The sequence below is a fragment of the Solea solea genome, chromosome 16 (assembly GCF_958295425.1).
Source record: "Solea solea chromosome 16, fSolSol10.1, whole genome shotgun sequence".
Lineage (NCBI taxonomy): Eukaryota > Metazoa > Chordata > Actinopteri > Pleuronectiformes > Soleidae > Solea > Solea solea.
Window position 1 is genome coordinate 9,232,526 of NC_081149.1, and position 25,106 is coordinate 9,257,631.

Here is a 25,106-nt window from a genome sequence, read left to right on the forward strand (position 1 = left end):
GCGAGACAGCGGGGAGGTAGAGAGGTGGGGGGGGGGGGGGGGTTTGTTCGGGCACAGAAACAGTGAGTGGGCAATTTCTCTGTTTCAGTGTCTCCGAGCGTCACTGGATGTCGTCCATTCATTAGCTGCATATTCACTGACACACTGGAATTATGGTAATATTTACTCAACGTGGCGGCCTGACAGCTTGCTTGAGAATGAAACTGATTGGGTGATTGACTCGGCCTATTATGACTGCACGTTTGTGTGTGTGTGTGTGTCTCTGTGAGTGTGTGGTGCGTGCCTGTTTGCGCGTGGGAGTGTGTGTGTGTGTGTGTGTGTCCGTGCATACCAGTGAGCGTTTGCATTCTAGCATGTGCCGTGCCATAGCTACATTGTTCTTTTTTTTCCGAGTTCTTCTGTGCTACAGCCAATGACAGATATTTTACTCAGCAGCCAATGAGATTGTGCTCTGTGGGGCGGGGAGGAGAACATATATATAGATATGATGAGAAGAAACAAACAGCTTGTAAATGAAAAATCTATGACATGTTTGTCTATCTTATCTTTTGGAATTGTTGAATACATTTAAATAATAAATGGGATTTTTTTGAATGGCTTGTCTCAATTCTTGAATCCCAGTCAGGGATAATAAGGAAAGTCTCATTAAGTCTCTGTGAGATTTAGGAGCGCTTTCACACTGGAGAGTTCGCTTTCCTCGGATAGTGTGCAAAAACATGGGTGCAGTTCATTTTTAGTGGGAAATGGAAACGGACTATGCACCAATTAAGTTTGGACACCAAACCAAAGTAGAAACAAAAAAAACTGCATAAGTTTGGTGTTGCTCCATTGTTTGTTTTTGTGGTGAACAACCAGACTGAAGGGGATGGATTTCCGTTTTTCCGTCCTGGCCAATCCACGAGCCAGGGTCTCCTCTTCCTCATGCTTTCTTTTCTTCATGGCCAGTGCTCGTATTTGGGCAATCCCACCCCAAACAACCACCTGTTTTAACTGTGTGAGGTTGTCCAGGACGTTTGGTCTACTTTCCCTGCCCAAATCGAACCAAGTCCCGCGGACGATCCTGGTGTGAAAGCGCCCTTTACTAACCACAGTGTAAATATGGCTGTAAATGTGTGTGTGTGTGTGTGTGTGTGTGTTCCTTGCTCTGTTTAAACTATAAATTTTAACAATGGGCTGTCAGCACAAACATTAAAACAAGATCCCCCATGGCCAGTCCCTCATTTCTACTTTGCTCTAAAAAAGTTAAATATTTTTAGGGTGAATGAGTCTCTACGGGAAGATGCCTGTGTTTCTACTCGCACCTAAAGTGATCCTGTGGAGCATCTCTCCGTCTGTAAAGGTGCGCTCAGAGATAAGACGCTCCGACTTAGGCAACATCCTCCCAGTCGAGTAAAATGCACTTTCAGAATGCCGATGAGTCCTTAAGGAAATGCAGGCTATTCCTCACCCTGCAATCATAGTGTCTCTTTTACAGATTCTCATCAACAGAGGCGTGATATACCCAGCGAGGACGGGTGGAGGAGAAAAGACGAGGGGGGGGGGGGGGGGGGGGAGGGGTAGAGAGATTGAGCGAAATAGAAGAGGAGCGGAATATGGTTTGACAAAGACAGATGGAGACATGAGAGAAAGAGTAGGCCACAGAGAAAAGTAATGGCGAAGGAATAGCTTGGGAGGGGAGGGTAAAGAGAAATAGAAGGAAGACGGGCAGACAGAAGAAGAGGGGGGCTGCTGCTGCTGCTGCTGCTGCTGCTGCTGCTGCTGCTGCTGCTGCTGCTGCTGATTTGGGGTGGGTAGAGAGCAGGGCTGGATTGTTTTCAGGGTAGAGTGGTTCTCTGTCGTGGCTGTGTGAGGTGTCAGGAGAGATTAGCCATTGTGAAGCTGGAGGAGAGAACTTGAGATAGCTTGGATTGGACAAGTGTCAAGGATTGGACATTCTTCAGGCCTTGCAGGAATGGGATGTGACAATGGTTTGCTTTGCTGGGCCGCACTACTTTGCCGTTAAGGGAGGCACACTTCCCTATGTGCATCATTCTGTTCATCGCCCTCCAAGCTATAAAAACCTAACCACATGCACACTATAGGGGGAATGGGAATGAACACGTCCTGTTTTATGGCTGGAACATGATTTCTGGGGTGATTTTGAAGACGTTATCAAGAAAGATTGGGACTGAAGCGTCCGCCAGCCGCGTGTTTTAGCGTTTGACACAAGGCCTGATTTAGTTTGACTTAAAAGTGTTTAAAAAGGTGGTGAAAGAAGGGAATATCGTGTTTCATTTGGCTTTGCAAAAGGAAGCAACAAAGTTAGTCGCAAAAAGCTGTAAAAATGGAAATTCAGAAACTCAGATGAGTCATACCTGCGGATATATGGAGAGGATCAGTTAAAGTGTGCAGTGGTTTTCTGAAACTAAAACAACAACACCACCACGGACCAAAATAAACACAACTCATGAGAGGAGATGCATATCAGACTGTCACTGTCCTAGTCATGTAAAATTTGACAGATTTAGTTTTTTACAGAATATGACACGCCTGTGCAGCACAGTCATTATTACACATGTAATAAAACTTTCCCAACAGAACACATTGGGGGGAAATGACTATAAAGCATTTATGATGGATTTCAAAGCGGTTTAGAATGATCTGATGTACAGTTTCATTCAGAAAATGACTACACGAGTGTGTCACTCGTCACTTGTTTATTTGCAGTATTCTAGCTGACCTGACGTCTGTTTACACAGCTCACTGCACTGCAGGTCCTGTGCAGCAGCGTCTCCAGGTCTTTACCTCAGCGTGCGTCTGGCGGATGACGAGTGTTTGCTCATCTGACACACGGGGTAAAAAAATGCCATGTCACCGCTGTTATCTCCAAACAGAAAAAAAAAGTACACGACAGGCTACTAATGGGATAATGTATTGAATGCATGATGTACAGTATGTTCCTAAAATCTACCAGCAATAGATGAAAAAATGTATTTTCCTTTCTGAAAATAAGCCATATTCTTGCAAAAATCCAAGGTCAACTCACTACAAACTCTGAGATTGTGTAACAATCAGGTCACAATCCTATAACTTTGAAAATAATGTTGGCTATGGGTTATTTCGATCATTCACAAACTACAAACTATAATGCACTGCAACACTATAACAGGAGTACATTTAAGAAGAAGCTGGAAGTTGCTGTTGAAAAGGAATCAGATTGGTTTATGGGCTGTGTAGCTCATTAACACTTATATACTTAAATCTTTTTCTTATTTCTAACACTCCTTTGCTCCAAATCATATATTATGATGTGACACTTAATATTGTTGCTGGACTTCCTGAAACATCAGTGGAGATAATGGGTAATGTACTTCCAGATCTAGAGCCTAGAGTGTGCAGTCACTGGTCAGACTCTGTAGCACAAATAAAACGGCATCTATGAAGTCGTCGGTGCACCCAACAACAGCGGACATGGTGGATAAAACATTACCATCACTTTTGGTGAAAATTTGGCCAGATCTTGCCCTGCTAACTTCAACTTCTTCAAGTGTTTTTCTTTCTTTCTTCATTTTTTACTTATTTTCTCCTCCCTGTGTCTTGCCTTTAACCCGGTATGACAAACACAAAGGTTAGGAAAGCAGGACAGCTGAGGTTCTCCTGCACACACACACACACACACACACGCGGGAACCTCTGTGTGATAGTGCAGTCACACATTCCCGCTGTCAGCCCCGGCTGTGCATGCGCTGACCACTGCACATGATTCCTTTTGTCAGTTTGGGTCGCGGCTGAGGAGGAAGCCTTTCCCAGTTTTTCCCCTGCGTGGTCTGGAGCTGCCAGTCCAGGTGCGCTCTGCAGTCACGCGGCGGTAGCACCGAGCTGAGCTGTCCAGGCTGTTATCTGCAGGCCCACCCTCGGTCAGTGCGACGCCCGTGATCCCACTCTGCTGCTCCACTAAACACAATCGACATATTCCGGGCTACAACGACACGACATTTAAGACCCTCCTTCATGTTTCTGACTTTGACTCACAACATCCTCTGTCCTCTTATTTTTCTTCTAACCACAGCCTGTGCCGACACTTTTACACTGCAGACAGGATGCTGGGCGCTAAATGTTTATCACTACTCCTCCTCCTCCTCCTCCTCCTCCTCCTCCACAGAGGAAATAACACAGTATCCTCACATGTTGTATAGCCACATCTCCAGAGAACTCACTATAAAGAGAGATAAAACGGAACAAACAAACATCCAACATGCCTTTTTTTTTTTTTCTCACCCCCCTTCAGCAAGCAGAGTGCATTAGTGACCTTTTAAAGTGCTGTCTTCCGAGTGTTTTGCGCACAACCCCAAAAGAAGAACAAACTCCTAATAGGGCTAAAAAGCTGACACACTTTAAACAAAGATCAAACCATTTCTTAGCTACAAGGCAGCACTCACTGCATTAATGGTATTCAATTATGTAGCCAAGACAAAAAAAAACAAACAAATTTGTCGGCAAACAGCTGCCAAATGTGCTAATGTTTGTGCAGAATGAGGACATGCAATTGAGAAGTGTTTTCTTTTTATTTAGTGGATTAAACAACAACATCCACAACTTAATATTTCATGCAAATAAGAAATGTAAAAGCTTCACGTTCAAACTATAACAAAACGAGCGCACGGATTACAACGCGCTATAAATGATTCATTGTTTATTCCCAGGATTTTTACACGCGATTACTGTCAGTTTTTAAATGACATCATTATAATTTCACAGGCTTTAAGAGGGATTATTCAGATTATAATAATGCGTTGTTGTGTTTTGTTGTGAAATGACTTTATGCATGACTATAACAGGAAACAGGGCAGTGATTCTTTTTTTTTAATTTTTTTTTTTTTTTTTTACGTATTTATACAAGAAAATACTGCGAAGACACAGTTAAACTGTATTTCTGCTGATAGAAACCGCTACATCAAAGTAATATATGGCACAACTGTGTAGTTACAGCACGGTTTATGGCTTAATACTGACATGTAATAAAACAGCTGTCAATTTACAGCCATTTACTTTAACTACTGTGACAATTTACTATAATTGACCGTAAATGCACACAGTAATTGACTGTAAATGTACAGTCAAATACTGTGCAGGATGGTGAAGTACATTTGAAAGTTGCAGCAATGCAAGTATGTTTTCTTCATCTACAGCATGACCCTCCATTGGTTCAAATCGTGGGAGGTGGTACGCTCACACCACATGACTCCAATTGCGGCGAGCCTTGTATTTTGTGTGCGAGTACATGCTGGTGTGTTCGGCGGTGTTTTTGCGTGAGCGGACATCAGACGGAGCGGCGAGGCCCTACAGCAATAACCGCAGTGAGGTGGAGAAGCTCAGAATTGCCGATGCCAGATGTCAAAGAGGAGATATTACCCTCCACATTTACTCCCACCCAAACAGGATAGATTTCAAACATTAGGATGCAGATAAGATACAGAGCAGCAAGAGTAGGTAGTCATCTTCTGCTGGCAAATTGAGATATTGTGAATAACACAGAAAAAAAACCTCCACAAAGTGTCTGAGGGAGATAACGTAATCGTGCAAAACTTCTAATAAAAAAAGAAGAAGAAGAAAAAAAGTCACCAGATTCTTTGAAGACTTTGAGCAATCTGCTCCTTCTGAGTAATAACTCCACTATTTTAGCTCGGTTTGCCGTCTTCAGTCTGACGGTCGTGTTACATGCGAGTCATGCCGTCACCTGTGCTGCCCTGGTTCTGGGCAGGGAGACTCAGGGAGAGAGGGAGGGAGGGAGAGAGAGAGAGAGAGAGAGAGAGGGAGAACAAGAGCCATGGGAGGTCTGGAGGAGTCCGGAGTGGGAGGGAAATAGACATCCGTGATTAACACGTACAGACACGTGTCAGTGCGGGGCATTGGCTGCTGCGAGGCACGCTGGGAGACGCTCACACACAACCTGCTCATGAACGCAGAACTCCTACTAAATAAAGACGACACAGATGAGAGGAGGAGAGAAAGGAGGAGGGAAAGGAGGAGAGAAAGGAGGAGAGAGTCTGTGGGGCCCAACAATGACTCCGCCGACACCGCCGTCCCCGGAATGTGAGGACAACACGAGGGGAAATTACAGTCATTAACAGATTGACTAAAGAAAATGGGGGTTTCATACTGAAGTGAAAGGTGTGCAGCTGCACAGGTGTATACGCACAAACACACGCACTTTTGTTTTTCTATAGTTGTGAGGACACCCAGTGACATAGTCCCTTCCTGGGATCTTAAAAGGAAAGAAAAAAAAGGAGTAGGTTCCTTACCTTTCCCAACACTGAATAGTTAGAATGTTGTTTATTTCAAGAAATGTTGCTATATTTCTATTCCAACTATTATTATTATTATCATTAGGGCACAGAAGTGTTGTCCTGCAGATTATTATTAATCCATGTCATTGCACAAATAAAAACTCTGGAAATTTTGTGTGGAGGTCAGTTCTGGAGAAAACGCGATGTCGTCATAGTCCTCGGTGAAACGAGGATGTTTTTTAAATTTGACAAAACTTGTTGGGAACATGTTATAGGCCAAGACGAACAAAAGAGTCCAATGGGACCAGGGCCTCGACTCAACAGGAAGTCTGTCATTTAGAATTTGGCGTACAAACGAACGCACTCGTATGAGCACGTTTATTGTACCAACATAAAAAACACGAGACACATCAAAGACCCCTTCTTATTATCATCATCATTATTGATGATTGTATATCGGCCGGTTGGTTTATTAACACTTTATACTCCAAGCCAATATTCATTTAGAAACAGAGTATGACGTTAAAAAAGCCAGACAAGTACATTTGGACACGGCGGCGTGCTTAAGCCCATGACTAAGCATTCACCTACAGTTTGTCTCGTCTCGTCTCGTCTCATCTCTCTCTGTCATGTGCTATAACAATGAATTGTGTGTAGAACATGAAAATGTGCCACTTAAAGGTTTATAGCGATGATTCATTCTTTTCAAATGCCATATGTTCAGACTCCACAGTGCTCTCGCTCGCTGTCTCTTTCTCTCTCTCTCGTACTTCAACAGCAAACTTGTGAGGATGTTGTGAGGTCACTGATACAATGCATTTCCTGGCTGCCGCTGGCAACCAGCCATCATTTTCTGTTTTGTTAGTTACATTATTGCCAGAGAGGTACAAAGAAAAAGCCCTGCTTTATCTTTGCGACCTGGATATACTGCGCGCAAGTCTCACAGGCACCGCCAGCTTTTGATGTTTTCCGTGTCTGTGAAATTCTGTGATTACTGACATTTGGATTGGAACGATGTGACTGAAAGACTGTTTTATTTTTTAGCGACCGGTGTATGCAGTGTTCAAACATGTCTTGAATAAACCTGGCGCAATAGAGCGGTTTCAACAGCAGATATTTTCAGTGTTCTACTCTTCAAGAGTCAGGATAGGTCACACTAACCTGTCCATATTGTATCGCCTGTAGTAGCTGTTTTTTTTTCCCCCCAGAAAACGACTTTCCTGTATTTTCTGGATGCTTTCCAGTAAAGTTATCACGCACAACCACGGAACCAACCAACTGAAACATAACTACAGGTCGTTTTGAACGACCCCTGAATACGACCCATAGTTACGTTTTAGCGCACCGGTATTTTTCAACTCAACGAGGCACAAAAGGCCAGGGCAGCCAAAGACTAACGTCAGTCACACCCAAGAACGATGCTTTAACCTCTGAGCAAACTGCCGGAGGAATCCTCATTGAAGCTACTACTACACCCAAGGTGCCAGATTGCTGTTATTTTCATTGGAGGACAGTCGAGAGACCACGGGGACTCCTGGCCACAGAGACACAGAGGAAACCCTCAAACCCTCAAAACAACATTTTGAAATAGTGCAAAAGAAACTAATTCTTGCATGAGTGAGCGAACTGCAAACTCCAAATAGTGCTAATAGACGAGTTTTGCTGTTCCACTGGGTGGATTCACAGACACTGAACACATGTCCAACTCCAGAGACAACAGCAAACGCTCGGGATGACATCTCCTAAAGAGAAGACATTAACCTGGTAGATTGCCTGGGAATAAACGTAAACAGAGGAGTTAATGAGCCCCTGCAAGGTGAAGGAGACCACATGGGGGGGGGGGGAGAGGTAAAGAAAAAGAAAAATAGAATAAACCAACACCAAGACCCCAAACTGTTATCCGACTTCCACCTTCCAGTGCTGATCCTGATGTAAAATTGAATCGTTAAGAGGACACTTTGAGGAGTCTTTGTCTCGGAGGAGTTATACAAGCAGAACTCCACACACACACTTGAGGGAATGGTTCCACGGAGAGATTCAGTGAGCCATCTGCCAAATTAGGCCATGAGCCATGAGCCCACAACTTCCCGGTTCTATTCAGTTTTCAATTACTGAGTGAGAAGTTTAAGCACAAGGTCTGCACACATGCATGCGAAAAGACACTCATACAATGGCTCTTTTTTTCCCCTCACGTTATTAGATAAGATGAATCACTCAGACGCGGTTAAGTTATTCATAGCGGTTCTAAAACAGATAGAAAGAAGGAAAAAAAAACTAACACGGTACGACTGCTCACTTGGCTTTAAGATGTGATGCGACAGCTTAAGTGTGAGAGCGACTCCGGAAAGGGGGAACGGGCACATCGATCTACATACACATGCATACACATGAGCATACAGTACATTGTTCATTAGCCAACACACACACACACACACACTGAGCCTGAAGCAGAGCCGCTTGTGTACACAGTGCCAGCTCCGCCCATTCCGAAAATGTCAGAGGTGTACATAGCACGGAGGGCGTGAGGTGATAAACACACCCGACTCAAAATGTCAGCGGAATCGCGCGTTGCCATGACAGCTGGCAAAGTTTGGCAACGATGAGAGTGTTTCAGCCAAAAGGCCAGATTATTTGTAACAGCTAATTGAGCATGTGCTTTCTAGACGGACTGAATGTAGACATGGACTATAAAAAGATGCTGGAAAATCTGCCCTTCTCTGTATTAATAGAAGAAAAAAGAAAAAACAACTCCACAGACAATAACACATCTTAATTAGACTGTCGGTGACAGTAATCATTTAGAAATGAAATGACTCAGAGGCACCAAACTAAGTTGTTACAATAACTGTCTGGAAGACAATGAGTCGTTCAGAGAGCGACCTGAGGGAAGTGGGCAGATGGAAGGAGGTGAAAAGAGAGAGCACTCGGAGAACACGCGGGGTCTCTGTGGTGGTTCCTGATGGTCGGTCACCAGTATGTCCACCCAGTGGCCGCAGTGACATGCAAAACCTTTTAAGAAAAACTTGCTGTAATCCAACCAAGGTGAGTCAAAGCGACACTGAAAACGGCGCGAGTTGGTGGAGCCGAGTTCCCAAAAATTCTGCGTCTCTCATTAAATCTAAATCTAAATCTTATACTTTATTAATCCCCTTAGGGAAATTATTTATCTGCATTTGACCCATCCTAGAATTAGGAGCAGTGGGCAGACACACTGAGTGGGGGTTGGATACCTTGCTCAGGGGTACCCCAGCCCTTTTGCCCTGGTGGGGACTTGAACCAGCGACCCTCTAGTCCAATAACTAGATCAGAATAATTAGACCAATAACATTTCTGCCAATGACATTTCCTCTTGTTTTCACCTGGTTAAGAAGTTACTTTGCAAAGGACAATTCACAGTTGCCATTGGAGTCTGACAGCACCGCGCTGTGTTGTTCTGTATGTATTTGCACAGCTGTAGAAAACAAATTGCCCCTGTGGGACATTAGAATTGTACTCCACTCAGTTCTACTCTACGCCGCTATAGGTTTAGTACAATCCTAATTTTTTGATCAAATTAAATAGGAGTTATTGTCATTTTGTTGTACACACAACAGAAGCACAGAGAAATGAATGAGAGTTTCCCTTCAGGATCCATAATAAATGTTAAAAGACACAAAACAATAACAATTTATAAAAACACTTGTTCCTGAGACTTATGTAAAGTTGACAGTCGCATGAACTCAACAACTAATCGATTTCCAAATCAATCGCTAAACTATTATGGTAATAAATGCATCTTTTTTATCTTCTTAAATGTAAATATTGTGAGATTTCTTTGCTCCATACAACAAAGAAATCATTAAACCTTCATCATTTTGGTTTGTGGACAAAACACCGATCAACGTTTTCAGACATTTTATGGACCGAACGAGTAATAGATTCATCGAGAACACGTTGTGGCATCACAGTGCCAAGTAAAAATACACTTCCAGGTTCAGCAGTTCAACAGTCTAATCTAAACTCATACACATTTACACAGTGTATGAACATGTTAACTTGAAGTGATCATGCAAAGATATAAATGCAGATTCTGCAGCAAAGAACACCATTTTTTTTTCCTCTATATTCAGCATTAACTAAAAAGAATGAAGTGCAAATAAAAATGCAAATGATATTTTCAGTGTTCTTTTTTCTTTAAGTGATGAATTGGACTCCGTTGCAGCCAAAGTAACCGTCTATACTGTATACTTGTGTTGTTTGGCTTTGCAGCAGCAGCTGCTGACTGTGTTCCTGCATGGAGGCGGGGACAAGCCTTGACTAATTACTATACGGAAATGTGAAAAATTACTATTGTCAACTAAAACCATGTGATTGCCCAAAGTTACTCATGTTACGCTTGTGTATGATATGAAATGAAGACATGTTTTGAAAGCCTCACTTCTGAGAGGTCCAGGGAAAGTGAAAATACAAAATGGGGCCTTTTTTGTGAATTTCTCGAAGAATGAGTCAAACAATGCATTCACCCCACTGATGAATAAACACAATTATATTCCATCCACATGAGCTACAATTTTCAACTATTTGGGTTATTTTGGTCCATTTAGTCATTTTTTTTTTGCATTATCAAAACAATGTGCAAAAGCTAAATTGCAGGGATGCTATTGCAGCAGCACTAATGGCAGAGGACAAGCAAACAGTTTGTATTAATAGCTGGGTGAAACATCAGCGTTGTCTTTGGAACTGCAGATGGCCAGAGGAAGCCATCTGTGCTGCTCGCTCTTACAAGTTATCTCAGGCTAAAGACAGATGTCAGCGTCTCTCGTCAGGTGTCGTAAAACCGGGACCTAAGAGAGAGAGCGAGAGAGAGCAGCACTAACGATATTAATTTGCTTATTGCAGCTTTAATTAAAACTGAGCCCACAACAACTGGACTCATTTACACATTTTGACCATCTGTTTGTGTCATGAATGCGTCTCAGACACTTTCATTTTCGCATGTGAATGGCATATTACACAGCAGTTGAATCACATCATGGTATTGTGTCGTAGTTTTAGGGTTTCAGCCAGATTTCAGTCATTTGATCCATATTACACTAACAAATGTAGATAGAGTGGATTATTATAGTGAATACAGAGTGTTATGTAAGCTAGTGTATATTTGTCATCTGGGTGTCTGAAGGGACTGTATCTGTATTTATGATCTATGTGAATTAAATGAGTTTGCATGTTCTCCGGTTTCCTACCACAGTCCAAAAAACATGCAGATTTAAGGATTAGACAAATTGAACACTCTCAATTGACGGTGAGTGTGAGTGTGAGAGTAAAGGGTTGTGTGTCCCTGTACTCCGCCTTTCATCCTATGTCACCTACAGCTGCAGCTAACAGTTATGTTCATAATCGATTAATCTGTCGAGTATTTTCTTGATGAATCGTGTAATCGTTTGGTCCATAAAATGTCAGAAAATTTAGAAAAATATTGATCAATGTTTGTCAAAAGTGGAAATAATGAGGTTCTCAAATGTCTTGCTTTGTCCACAAACGAAAATGATTCCATTTTAATGACGTATTTGTTATATCGAGCAAAGAAACCAGAAAATATTCACATTTAAGAAGCTAAAACGATCAGAAATCTTGTTGAAAAAACCCTCAGGAGGATAAAGTGGTAGAAGATGAGTGAGTGAAATAAATGATGAAGATTTTGTTTGATTTGAAGAAATCCAATTTAAAGAGTCTTGCATCTGCTTGTGTTTCCCTGTCATGCTAAAAAAAACAAAAGAACATGCACATTACAAAAAGAGTTGAATGTGTTCATTACATTACTGGGAGGCTTTTCCCTCCACTGGTGCAACAGTGGATACACTTTGGTTCAATTATGTGCACATTATTAATATAATTCATCTCATTTAGAGAGAGAACAGACCTGTCTCTCAGAGGAGGGACCTTAAAGTTTTCAAACAGAGGTAAGTAATCCATAATAATTAGCTGGAAATCTTTTACTCTTGTACACTGTTTGACCCTTAACACTGATCACTATTACTACTGATGAGATACTCATTTGTATTTAATGCATATTCTATACATACCAATAAGCCACAACCTTGACAGTTTTAATGCTGTGGCTAATTGGAGCATGGCTGTTGTACAACTGTATACGGTCTGGTGATTTGTCCTCTTTGTTTTTACAAATAAACATTCATAATCCTGCTGAAAACTTTTCTCTTCTAACTGTTTAGACTCGTGTGAGTCCCGGGAGTTTTGACTTTAAAGGCGAGCTTTGTGCTGCGGCTCCTACACGCCTTTGCAAATACAAAATTATGGTAGGAGGTTGTAAAAAATTCAAAGTTAAAAACCTTGCATTTGGAATATGGAATCATAAAGGTTTCAAATAAACATGACACCCATCAGACCTCTTCTCTTTCTTCAAAAATGCTGAAAACAGATCAAACGGCTTTTTAGAGCTCTGCACAGACATTACCAACATTCACAAGTTATCACAGCCATAGCGTGTCACAAAGCTCCTGTCGATGACGGCACACAAACAAGCGATGGGAAACCGATTTGTAGTGAGTGAGAGAGCATAAATAGATATATATATATATATATATATATATACTGTATGTATATATATATATATCTTTTTGCTCAGGGGAGAGTAGTCTGAATTTTGACAGCACACAGGAGGGCATTTTCCTGACTTGTATTTTATTGCAAAGTTGTGAGCAGTGTACACCAGCACCATTAACTTTTGAACCTTTTCACGTATCAGCACATTTATTTTTTTACCCTCTCGGGCTTTAAGTCAAACAAATACACCAGTGATTTGGTGCCGGGTCTGTTCATTTGATCTCTGCTTTTTAGCACAGACACACTTTTGCCGGATTTGACGACGTGTCTTTTATCCTCCGAGTTGTTTACTCATTATTTAATGCGAGTTGACTGAGCTCAAACGGAATCAATTATGAGGATTCGCATGCTTTGTTTACTTTGTTCGCGGGGACCAGACAAACGTGCAAAGCTCCGCTTGCTCCCTCTGCCTAATGCAGGTCAGGCTCAGTGTACAGACGGAGCCCGTATAAATCCAGAGGTTGTGAAAACCCTCACACACTGAAGCGAGCAAACACATGACTGACATTCTGACGTCCTTCACTAACGCCGGCGAGCGTCTGTGCTACATAGTCAACACAATCATATCCCGATCCGCAGAAGGTCAAGTGTTGACTTTGACAAAGGCCAAAATGCTTCCCAGTATCTTCCAATCCCCGTCTGTCCTGTCTTCCTCTTCTCATCCTGAGCTGCATGCCTCTCACCCTGTAGTGTACAATATATCCAACTACTGATTTCTTTGTATTTGTATGGGTGGGTATCAGTTGGCTGCAATCCCACAACCCAAATTCAATCAAAATGACATTAAATCTACAAAAGCAATCAGCTATTTGTGTTTCTTTCTAATGAAAACCATTCAAATAGATCGTGAAAAATGCTGATTAGCTGACTTAGACCAGGTTTCAGCGTCTGTTCTGAGTGATCCAATCAAGTAGAGGTCTGAACAGTCCCGAGTGTGTCCTCGGATCCTGCATTTGAAGGTTATGACCACGTTACTGAACTGCTTGAATGCAGTCTGCATTCAGGATGTATTAGAGAGCGCCTCCTCGCCTGTCATCATCTGACCCGCAGCAGTTTCAGGGTCTGTTTTTTTTTTACACTAATCAAAACTCATTATCTCTCTCTCTGTTATATACCCACACTGATGTCTGGACACACACATTAACAGCAGACACATCTCTACAGTTAATCTTGTTAAAAGAAAAAAAAAAAAAAACACTATAATTTTGTTCTTGCACACAGTCATGACTTCAGTGTGGATTTAAATAAAGGTCAGGGACGTCACATCCACTCTCGTACGGTCACAAGAGACGCATCTAATGCCAGGTGTGAAGAGTCCTACTTAAGGCTGTCTGCATGCGTTCAAATCACCGAGGACGGGTGCTATAATCCCAGGTCTGAACAGGGCCTTACACACACCTACAGTGTGCCATCTGTTTGCTCAGTGTGTCAGATAATTAAGATAACCTTTCCATTTTTAACGGGTGTCATTCCTCTGCCTCAGCTGTGTATGCTTCTCTAGTGTTGAGTCCATTTAGCCAATGAAAGCGATGATATCTGTATACTTTTTTTAATCAGCAATCTCTGCTGCTGCCTGTATGTAATGACATTATAGCACTCTTTCTTCTGTCTTTACCTACCTCTGTCCCCCATTTCACCCCCACCTGTCTAGGCAGATGGCTGCACATCTTTGAGTCTGGTGCTGTCAGAGACTCCTTCCTGTTTTCTCTCCACTGATGCCTCATGTTTGCTCCTTGTGTGAACTGCCGGGTTTCTCTTCTTTCTATAATATTGTGAAGGTGTTTGCCTCACTATGTACGGAGCCTTGGGATAATGAATGTTGTGATTTGACGCTATACAAATACAATTGAATTGAAGTCTGAATTAAATCACTGCATGTATTACAACACAGCAAGAGCAACAGACATCTTTTTTGTTCTGCATGTGAATTTGATTTCAGTGTTCACTGAAACAAATGACTCACCCTGGCTTCACAGTATCTGTTCTTGACTAAATGAAGTGTCCACACCTTACACAAGTAAAAGCCGGCCAGTGTGTTTAGGCCTGCCTTGTACGGAGGAATCTAGTGGCCAAAGAAGATAAAAACACATGTTGGCATGGAAGCCTCCAGGGAATAAATGTCCAGTGTACCTGAAGCTCTCACCAGCTTTTAAGCAGCCAGTGTTTCTGCCCAGTCCAGTGAATTCTTACATGATAAAATCTCTTCCCTCTGTCTGACTCCTCTGAGCTGTTTCTCTAGCGGCACCACGGGGGAACAGTGAGACCAAGAGTGAGCCTTCGAGAGCAAATTATGTACATTTAAATGAACCGTTTCCTTGAGTCTGCTCAGCTCAGCGCTGAGAAAGAGTTCAGATGGAACGAAGCTGGAAGAGGAGGTTGTGTGTGTGTGTGTGTATCAGGGATACACAGTGCAGCCCTGAGTAGGAGTGTAAAACTTGAGTGGACCCCAGGCCCTCGCTTAGCCTTAATAGCTTTTCTGTCCACCTCCTCCTGCTGCATTAGAGTTACATTTCCACTCTGGAGGGACGCTCCCACATTTATATATTTATTTATTCCGTTTTCTGTCCCTGCCTGACTTGGTCCACACCATCACTTCATAGAGGTGCAGGATCTGCAAGGTTCACTTCAAAAAGCTGCCGTAAACATTCCTCCATCCATGGGCGCTGGGTTCTGGCAGCGATTGAGAGACAAGGAAAGTTTTCAGTGCCTCCTCAGATGCACGCACACACACACATGCGCGCGCACATGCTCACTCTCTCACACACACACACACACACACCTGTGGCTTTGTTTCACATTCAGACAATGCATCATGGAGCCTCCTTTGTTTGTCAGGCTGCTCCATTATTTACCTCCTCCCCTTCCCCGTCCACCTAGGCCTTCAGATGCCATTTATCATCCCTGTGAAACTTTGCGTCGGCTGGAACTTGAAAACCTGATGAATAAGTAAACTAGTTCCTCCACACTTCCACTCACTTCCTGTCCTTTTCACAGGAACAAAGACAAAGAGCAGGGATGCAGTGCTGCAGGCTCAGCCTAAGTGGACTCCACAGGCTTTTACTTTACTCCAAAGAGAGAGAAAAAAAAACAACAACTCCCTGACCTCAAAAAGTGTGTCTTTGATTCTCAAAGCTTTTAAGTTGCTTTCATTATTTTCCATGAGTCATTAAAGTCATTAAGACACATGATAAGGATAAATCAGCATAGTGGTAAATCAATCCCTTGTGAGTTTGCACTGCTTTATCCTCTGTTCTTACTTCTTTACTGGAGTTAAGATTGAAAGTACAACCGTACACTGTATATAAAAATGGATCCATTTGAAAATGAGTGAAATGACCAACACCGTGACTGCAACCTGAAATCCACCTGCAAACCAGGCACCTATTGAAAGTATTAGTCATTGACACTGGTGTCGATCGTCTATTATATTCTAAATTACAAAGCTGACATTTCTGCTATTGGAGAAGAGCTGAAATTAAAGATCGGCACCATTAACTCCACAGGAAAGTGGAGTTTGCTGATGTTGTAAATCAAGAGAGTTGCAGGCTTCTTTTATCATAGACCTAAATTCAAACAGACCTCTTCTTGCAACCAGTGGAGTCGCCCCCTGGTGGCTAAGTAATACTTCCACTCTCCTCACAATCCACCACCGTACTCCGCCTGCGCCCGTGCAGTTCACCATTTGCCAGCCGGCGCTGTCTAAGCATTCCTGTGTATTCAATGAGCTGGTGTCAGCCAAATTGTGATCTGCTGTTAGTTATTCAATTATTTCACCCGACTGGCCTTCACTCCCTGGGGTCTGCTGGTGGGGGGTACCAGGAAAGATGGGTGTGCCATACTGTGTGGAGCTGCCTGCTCCCCATGGGAGGGGAGGGGACCTCACTGCAGCACCACGCTCATTTCCCACCATAATAGAGCAGAATTAGTACAGATTCAGCCAATTAGAGAAAGCAAGAGTCAGTTGCTATGTCATTTGCCTAAATGCTGCCAACCTGTTTCTTCTTTTTCTTGTCTCATTGCTTGCAGTAAGTGTGTGAGTGAGTGTGTGTGAATTTCTGCAAGTATCTGTGTGTGTGTGAAGTAATTGATATCGTGAAAGTATTCCCACATGTACTGTAAGCTCCCAACAACTTTTAGGCGCACTAATACAAACAAGGCTCTAAGCCACAGGCAAACCCTGGATGAAATATTTGCTGTGTCTGCCAGGAGACAAATCTATTCTCTGCTTTCAGTAAAATACTGTCTATGCGGCAATATCTTATTTGTAGGCTGAGACCGGAGTCTCACAGGGACCAATTGAAGCTAGCTCCTTCCATCCGTGTGCTTTGTGTGCTAATTACAAGGGTCAGAAAGACTGATGGCTTAACAGAGGAGGTTATAGGATGAGGTCATCGGCGTCCCACTCCCACTTCTCCTTTTTTATTCCCCAACTAATTCCTTCTCTTTCTCCCTATTTGAAGCTTTTCGGCATCTCCACAGGGCTTCAGCTGACTAGAATGATCAAATCCATGAGCTGCCATAAATGATAATGGCTGACACGGGCAGATTTCCATATCCTCTGGATGCCATGTCAGTGTTTGTGCTCTAGGTAGGACCAGTGGGTGTACAAGGTCATGAAAAGGATTCACCGCCTCTTCCACAACGATTCTGCACCTTCAAGGTTTTTCCTTTTCCCTCCCCCCCCCGTCTCCCTCTCAGTTCTCTCTACCCCTCTCTGTATGTTGACACAGGAGTCAATCCCCCCTCTTGTGCTGCTCCTCCAGAGATGAGATGGTGGTTAAGGGGTAAGCTGCACGAGGATAACATTTATGGTGTCATCCTCCCCACCCTCCCGCCACCACCATGTGGCTCCTCAATTAACACTTCACACATTCACTGGAAAAAAACTTCACCCAGCGTGTCGCTAATTCAAATCAGCCATCACATTACAGCTTCCCTGAACTTCTCACCTTCTCTTAACCTTGAAACGTCTGCACGAGCGCAGGTCAGAAAAGACAAATCAGGCAGACAGGTGTTTTTTTTGGGATTATTTCATCCCGTGTGCATTTCTCAGTTTTTTTTTTTCATCTCGGAAATCAACTCTGTGTCAGCAAACACGCGGCAGTGTGAAGAACTGTCAATCACACCAGTTTAGACTTTTTGAGCTGAGTTGTGCACTTTCAACGGAACATTTTTCCCGACACGCATAACACTGTATTGTCACTCACTCATAGGTCACACGCTAAATGAGACTCATTGTTCATCATCTCATATAGAGCATGTATTAATCCATTAATGCAGTGCATACCCTCTGGATAACCTAATTAGTCTTCAAATTGGATGTCGACTGGCCTCTCTTATTGTCTCATTTCACAGAACTCAAGCGGGAGGAATCCACCAGGATTTAAAGACACGCTCCGCGCCATGACGATCTGAGAGGGATCGTCCACACACACACACACACACACACACACACACACACACACACACACACACACGAACACAAGCTAGAAACCTATGAACAATTGTCACGTATGCAGACCCATACGTGCGACGAGTCGAGTACGCATGGCGGCACAAAGTCACTCGCTTTAGGGTCTTAATAGCACAGGCCGAGCTGCTGGGTGAGGGGTTCACTAGTCCCTGTGGAGGAACCAGTGGCCTCAGGTGATAATTAGCGTTGCAGTTCCATGACCTTGCTGTGAAAGAGCCTTGGAAATAGGGGAACGATGGAGCGAGAGAACAGGCTGGCAGTTTATGGTGTGTTGTGATTACAGTCAACAACAAAGACATAACAGCGCAAGCTTCAGTGCAAGTGAATGAAAAGTCTGACTCCGCACAGACGCTGCAAGGCCTTTTCCTCACACTTGATGTTAGATTTGTCAATGATAGGCTCTAATTTAGCAACGACATAGATAATTGCTTTGGGTGTGCGTTGCAAAAATACACTTTGAGATATAACACATGATTGCGCCCAGTGTTTTTTTTCCTCATTTGTAAAATGTTGTGAAAATGTTTTTTTGTAGTCTGTAACAGCTGGAGTTGTGATTTCTGCTTTTGTGCATTTTATTTTGTGCTCACTTCAGGCCACTTCCCTCCTGTGTCTTCCACACCTGTGCTGATTGTCTGCCCCTCCCTAATTAGCCACACCAGTGTCTCGTTAACCCTCCCTCCCTCCCTTGTCATAGTTGGAGGCAGAGTGTATGATTTGCTGGTTTCTCTTTCCCCTTGTGGTCGTTTCTAGTGTATGACCCAGTTTTTGTTCTTAAAGTATTAATCCAACCTGTGTGAAGTCGTGCTCTTAAGTCCTTTCTCTGTGCTATTGTAATAGTAGAAGTTAAAACCACAATTAACTTACAATACAACTCTCTGTCAATCAATCATCAATTATCTGATACTTATTGCAATATTTATCTTTATGAACTAAATTTGATAAACTCATGATAAACTTTTTGGCCCGATCATCCAGCCTTAGACAGTGATTGTGTGTTTTGTTTAAGCTTGAAATTAAAATGACATTATTAGATGTAGAACTTTTATATTTATGTATTAAATATTTTTCAATGCAAATGTTTAGTTTTAAATGTGGTGGAAGATGCCCTCAGACTTTCATATTGATTTTATCATTTTAACTGTACAATGATTATATGCATGATTATTTGGAAATACAGAAAAAAAACATACAATCTGTAACGATGTATGGAATGAGTATAGAATATGGATAAATATTTTAGAAAGCACACATCAGTGTATTCTCATAAGAGTCTTTGATTGTCTGTGTGACTTTGAATCCAGTCTTCAAAGTGTTGGTGATTTTGATTTGGCTGGTGAATTTGACATGATTTTGTTGTCAAAAAATGATGCCATTACATCAGTAAAGATTTGTATGTGTGATTTAGGTGCTACCAGACTGTGTCACACAAAACAGACTCATTTCAGTGAACCAGTAGAGCTCAAGTCCACAAAGGAAACCATTTCTATTATTCCCAACTGTCAGGAGCCATCGCTGCGACTTAGCACGTGCGAGGCAAGCAACCCTCCGACTCCCTCAGGGTCACCTCCACCCACGTCTCCTCTCTGACCACACAGCATTGGCTGTTGTGACAGCGCTGCGGCTAAGGGAGCATCTATTTCAGCGCAGACCTTGATCCTGGGCGACTTCACATTCAACCTCAAGTGTCTGATCAGATGTGCCACACATAAACCCGACCCAATCAGCCGCACAATCTTGAGCAAGTGCCGACCCAGGGGAGCAGTGGGAGTGGACCTCTAATAGGCAGCGCTCTGGTTTCACGAAGAGCTTGAGATGCTCCACAAAGGACCTCTGAGCAACCATCTTGATAAGATGTGAGAACAGTCCACCTGCTACCAGGGAGGAATTGAGAATCCTTAATGGGGCTATGTGTTATATTAAGTCATAAAATGACCATATGTCATTAGAGATAAAGGAAACTGGCTTCACTGGTGACAATAGTGTGGGCAGTATCAAGATTTTGAATTTCTTCTGTCACGATACCCACTGCCAACCACCCAATTACGCAGCTCATAACAGAAAAGAAAATACCGTAGTAGAAAATACTGAATGACATCCAACCTAAAAAAGCTTCCTCTAAAATGTTGTTAAATATGTACTGTGTGCTAGAGTGCGATTAGAACGCGTCACTGTTTATTACGGATGACGGATCATCTTGCGTGATTTCAGGATTCCCGTAGCAGCCTCCACATTAAAACCACTTGAAGCTCAGCTTCAACTGTTCTCTATGGGACGGCTCAGTAAAGGTTCTTTCCCTACGGTGAGTTTGACGGTAATTTGACAAACGTGGCAAAAACATCACTTCCATGGAAGCTCAGCTTCTCTGGGAGTCAGTGGAACAGTGGGCGGGTGCAGACGCTGGGCTCCTGCTTGATGATTGGTGGAACTGTCTGAAAGGCGGAACCTGTTTTTGATTGACAGCTTTGCAGAAATATACACGACAGGCAGAGCCTTTTCTGCCTCAGTCCTGTGTGGAGTTTGCGAGTCGACAAACAGCTGGTCGCTGTGTGGCGATATAGACCATTTTTGTTAGTACATATACTCTGTAAATAAAACACTATTATAGCATTTCAGTTTTATATGATTATCATATTTTCTTGTACTAGTTGTTCTGCTTATTTGCAGAATTGATGTAAAAATAACTGGGCCTGAAATGAGCTTCCCCTGTTTCAAGACCAGCAACCACCACTGCTTGGTACCCTTCTCAAAAATGTCTTGACCAGAGGAGAGGAGGGGAAAAATGAAGGTCTGCAATGGATATGTGTTTAAACAACTGAAATGTGGGAGGAAGCTGAATACAGCACACAAAGACAACACAGGAAACTTCAGCCTTTCACAGTTACGTATGTGTTGGTTTCGTGAACATAATATGATGGCGGTCGGTCTATAATGTTTTTGAGACCGGAGTAAAGGTTTTCAGTGTGAAAGGTCACTGTTGTATTCGTCTTGATATAATTACTCGCTCATAAACGAGATAATTGTTAGTTTACACAGAACAACATGATTGCACATTTAACCACAAATTACCCTCTCCAACTCTGATCTCCTTTTCTCAGAGCATTACATTTTTCTGATCAAATGATAAAAGTCTTGTGTTATTGCAGATGTCCCACTCTCCACAGGAGGATAATTACAGTGTTAGTGATGGGGGTGAGGTGGAGGTAGGGGTGTGGTACAGACTGGGCAGCAGCAAAGGGACAGTGGGGAGAGTCAAGCCGCACAATGATTCATCACCACAGTCCTCCACACACACACAGCCCTCCTCGGCAACATGCCCACTCCAGCCCCCCACCAGCAGTTTGGCGGCATGCCTGAGAGTGACAAGGTGACACTGGCTCTTTTTTTTTTTTCCTCATGTGATGCAGCTCCACGCCACTCCAATCAAACTGTGAGCAGCACCTCTGCTTCACAACAACACACCAGCCACTGACTGGCAGGTGGAGGAGCAAATAAGAGCTGTGATCGGACATAAATCATTTGCTGGCTGACAGGAGCTTCCCATTGCTGATTGCTTTCTGGTTATCTTCAGACGCTGCGTTTTATTGTCTCTGTTAGCGGCAGCATATGTTAGGTGCAAAAGAGACGTGTGATGGAAAGTCAGCATGTTTGCGTGTTCACAGGCTCGGTAACACATAGGAATAAAACAAAACTCAGACGTCACTAGGATCATGTTGCCATGTGAGTTCATGTCTCTCATGCAAAAATAATTACAATACTTATTAACATGTCTATAACCATTTCCTGGTTATGAATATGGTAAGTGGTAAGAGTAAAGCCTGTCCCACACTAGAGGATAATTGGATTCAGATTCTAGATTTCAGTCCCGATATGGAACTTCGGCAATTGTGGCTGCCTTCCAATTTTAGGCTAATTTGAACAGATTATCTGGCCAAAGGATCCCGTAGTGTGAGAGGTTAACAGACACGATTTTAACATCATCGTGTCTGTTAGAGTCCCCCCAATTTGAGCATAACCTTGCAATAACCAATGACAGGGAAGCGAATGTTGCATAGAGTTTTTTGGCGTTTCTCAGCACAAAACATTGCACACACGTCAGCTACTTGCTGAAAACGTCAACAGTCCACCTCCACATTCTGTTTATATTATGAAGTCACTTTAAATCGCACAATCCCTGAAATCGTTTAAAACATTGAACATTTACAACGGTTACAAAGTTCATGGTGTCTGTGGTCTCCCACGTTTTTCAAATCAAGTCTGATTTGAAAATCCTCTAGTGTGGGATAAAGCACAGAAGGACAAGGAAGCACTAGGAAATGATCTAGGAAGGACTAGAAAATGGAATGGAATGCAAAGAACCACCAACTCGTTCACCTCAAATATTTAAGGGGCAAAACATTTCTCTCTATAACTATCAAAAACAGAATTCTGTATACAATGTACAAATGTAGCATTAACAATGGTTTGCAGAAAAGTGGAATAAAAACATTTCTGTGAGCGACACGGTTGGCCAACATAATAATGAATAAGTCTATTGTAAGTGAAGTTTGGTGCTTACTACTAGTGGTGCACTTGACTCTCACAACACAATCACAACAAGGGCATAAACACAAACACTAGCCAACTAAAACTTGGCTCCTTCAACGTAGAATGTGTCTAAATGAGGTATGCAATCAAGGACACTGTGGTGGACGAGACATTCATTACCTCAACGCTCTATTTAACAGTTTTAAGAGTCACCATAAAAGTCCATTTCGACTTTGAGTTGGCCCCCGTTTCCTTACAAGACACGCACAAACACTGAAGACAGTAGGGTGTCCGTTAATGTTCCACAATATGCGAATGCCTCTGTGTTCCAGCAGCAATAAGCAAGAGACCTTTGTCATTCACTCGAGAGGAGAACATTCTGCTTGACCAAAGTCTTTTCATATCATTTTACACGATTTAACAGCCAAGCCTCATAAAGGCACTTTATTGTCTTCCAAAAATAGATACACAAGGTGACACTGTGGATGTACAAGAGCAAAATGTAAAAACAACCGTGCAGCATCGAGTTTTGAGCACGAACGATGCCTAATATGACATTCGCCGCGACTCCCTAATGATTCTCCCTAATGTGTTGTCGAAACGCACTCATTGACGACAACACTGTCACTTTACTATGAATTGTTTCCAGGGCGACCCAGTGCTGAACTCGGCGTCTCCATTTGGCCTCTTGACAGCTGTATCACTTTGTCAGCGCATCAGGATAATGGTCGAACGACTGAGGCCACATCTCATTTCAGGAATGACTGCATCTGATGCGAGGTACATTTTCATTGCCCAACCCGGCAGAGTTATTCCCTTGAATTAGCAGTGCCGCTGTTTAATCGTATGAATGTTCCAGCCTCGTGCCACTGCAGTGCGAATGTTATATAGGTATTATACGGTTAAAAGTTTTAAAAACAGGTGTGTGGAACGTGACGCTCTGATTTTGGAAATTAGGAGGAGGGTAAGGAACTTTGAACTGGAAGCCTTTCACGTAGCTAAAGGGTTCGCACTGGATGCGTGTGGTCTCGCTTTTCATGTGGTCTCGCTTTTCATGTTAGCTGATGTGAGTGTCCACAATGCCGTCTAATCACTGACTGACTGTGCATTTTTTCAGTGCAATGTTAGGATGCACATGATTCAAGTGATGTGATCTCAAATCACACCATGTTGTTTTCTGCCAGGATGGTTTAAGACATGTTCATGACATTGAACTAGACTCACAAATTCACCTCCTTTTTAAGCAGATTAATCCATAAAATCCTGCTATTAGGCTGTAAAAAACAGATGTTTCCTTGATCCTATAACTAATCAGATTTTTGGGTGTCATCATGACAATGTGTTATAGTGCAGACAAAGGGACCCAAAAAATACAAAATACATTTATGACGGTTTTCATTCTAAAAAAACTGGTAGAACCCAAAAAACGGCCAGAAGCTCTAGGCAAAAAAAACAAATACACAAAATCCAAAGCAGCTAGATACTCAAGGCAAAAACAAAAAACTGGTACAAGTAGGAATGCAAAACCGGTCTGGGGCTGCTGGATGTGTCAGGGCAACAGGTCGAAGGCAAAAGACATGAGGTAAATCCACGGCCAAAAATCGAGTGGAGTACAAAGTTCAAGAATGCAAAAGTAGTGGCTTCGATTTGAGCAGAGTTAGCACGAAGGTGAACTGCAGAAGCAACGAGGCGTAGGAGAAACAGCCGGTTCTTTATGCACTGCAGCAGGTGGAGTAGATGAACCAGATTGGTGGCAGGTGTACAGGTGAGTAATCAGCCACGCCCAGCCCCAGGGAGGAGGGAGAGGACGACAGAGCAGCAGCCCTGACACACTGTACTATGACCATCATGATAATAGGGCCGCCTGGTTTTATTTGGATTTCATGGCCGTAGAATTGTCAAAAAATGTTCAACAAGTGAGCGCTTCTGCCCCTTTTTCCAAGATAACTTTCACTTTCAATATCTGGCAGTTATTCAACCGTTCAGCTGACGTCACAAACTTGTCTGTGATTTGACGGTTGTTCCCGCGGAGGTCCTGAGGACTACCGTAATGACAAGTATATGGGAGCAAAGCTCTATTTCTCTGCTTTCCGGTATCCATCCATCCATCTTCTACCTCTTTATCCTCCACAGCAGGGTTGCAAGGGTTGCTGTGCCAAGCTCAGCTGACAAAGGTCAAGCAAAAGGTGGGGTGCACCCTGGACAGGTCACCCCCCAGTCCATAGTTTTTGAAACGGTCT

General features: G+C 42.9%; 1 long non-coding RNA gene across 1 annotated transcript in view; it reads right to left on the bottom strand.

Annotated features, from left to right (window-relative positions):
* LOC131475926 (uncharacterized) overlaps positions 1 to 25,106 on the bottom strand; it is an 85,510-nt gene that overhangs the window by 23,774 nt on the left and 36,630 nt on the right. The gene's annotated exons all lie outside the window — the stretch shown is intronic.